Source organism: Stegastes partitus, unplaced genomic scaffold (genome assembly GCF_000690725.1).
Source record: "Stegastes partitus isolate 25-593 unplaced genomic scaffold, Stegastes_partitus-1.0.2 Scaffold1710, whole genome shotgun sequence".
NCBI classification, from domain to species: Eukaryota; Metazoa; Chordata; class Actinopteri; family Pomacentridae; genus Stegastes; species Stegastes partitus.
The window spans coordinates 93,810-95,012 of record NW_007579441.1 but is presented as its reverse complement, the minus strand read 5'-3'; the positions used below and the strand labels follow the sequence as shown (position 1 = coordinate 95,012).

The 1,203-nt window shown below is 42.8% G+C and overlaps 3 non-coding genes across 3 annotated transcripts; 1 reads left to right on the top strand and 2 right to left on the bottom strand.

The window, feature by feature from the left end:
• Nucleotides 1–22: 22 nt before the first annotated feature.
• On the top strand, nucleotides 23–95 carry trnam-cau (transfer RNA methionine (anticodon CAU)). Its single transcript has one exon. It is a non-coding gene; the product is annotated as a tRNA-Met (tRNA).
• A 304-nt stretch (nucleotides 96–399) lies between these two features.
• Nucleotides 400–472, bottom strand: trnar-acg (transfer RNA arginine (anticodon ACG)). Its single transcript has one exon. It is a non-coding gene; the product is annotated as a tRNA-Arg (tRNA).
• Nucleotides 473–629: 157 nt separating this feature from the next.
• On the bottom strand, nucleotides 630–701 carry trnah-gug (transfer RNA histidine(anticodon GUG)). The gene has a single exon. It is a non-coding gene; the product is annotated as a tRNA-His (tRNA).
• Between the last annotated feature and the right edge of the window lie 502 nt (nucleotides 702–1,203).

The window sequence follows — 1,203 nt, the reverse complement described above, 5'->3', positions numbered from 1 at the left end:
ATTGATGTACACTGTGTTTTGGGCCTCGTTGGCGCAGTAGGCAGCGCGTCAGTCTCATAATCTGAAGGTCGTGAGTTCGAGCCTCACACGGGGCAAGTGTTTTGTTGCTAGCATCTTTTCTCTATTGCTTTATTACGCAATACATTGTTTATCTCATGAAATTGCAGAAAAGTCACAACCAAACGATCAAACGGCCACAGTCACAAGCAAATGCTCTCAAAAAAGCAGAGAGTCACCAGAAACACCAATTTTAACAGGTAGTTGAAGCAAATTCTAGCACAAGCTACAGGATGTTGACGTCATATGCAGCCCTTATGTGTATTTTTTATATTTCTTTGCAATCAGCAGGGAGTGGTGAACGTCGATCAGAAACATCCCACATGTTCACTAAAGCTTTGTCGAGCTAGCCAGGAGTCGAACCTAGAATCTTCTGATCCGTAGTCAGACGCGTTATCCATTGCGCCACTAGCCCTACACAGCATCATCAAAACAGAGCCTCCATCGTCATGTAAATGGTCATTGGAGGTGTGTGATCAAATGGTTGGTATAACAAGAGACCTTGAACCGAAAAATATGCTTGACTTCACCTCTTTTAAAAGATATGTAAACACACAAAAGTCAACTGAGTTTGCCGTGACCCGGATTCGAACCGGGGTTGCTGCGGCCACAACGCAGAGTACTAACCACTATACGATCACGGCCACTGGGGCTCTGTATCCCCTGTTGTGGTGATGACATTCTATGAACTCTTTGTTTTTTTCCCTGGTTCTGGTGTGTTCCCCTTTTTGTCTCACCTCAGCAGGCTTGTGGTGAGCAACATTAAATATTAATGTCCAGGAAACTGTCAGTCTGGAGATTCGTGGACACCTTTTTAGAATGTATAAATAAATAGTGATAACTAAAAACTATATTGTGATAGGACAGTTTTTGTAGTCAGATCTCTTCAACCATCAGCAGACAGCACTGCAACATGTTGAAAAGAGTGTCAGCTCACAGAGCAGCTCTGACCCTAACGCTTCAATCAGAAGGATGATATGTCACATCTGACGCCTCATTTCCACAAAGCTCTGTGTTTGTATACGAATCAACCAGAACTCTGTGATCTCTAATGTGTTTGCAGAACTCCTTTTTCCGTCTTTAGGTGTTTTGGATTTTCCCTAAAGTACGTTGAAAAATACCAACTTTAGAAGTGGTTCACAGAGA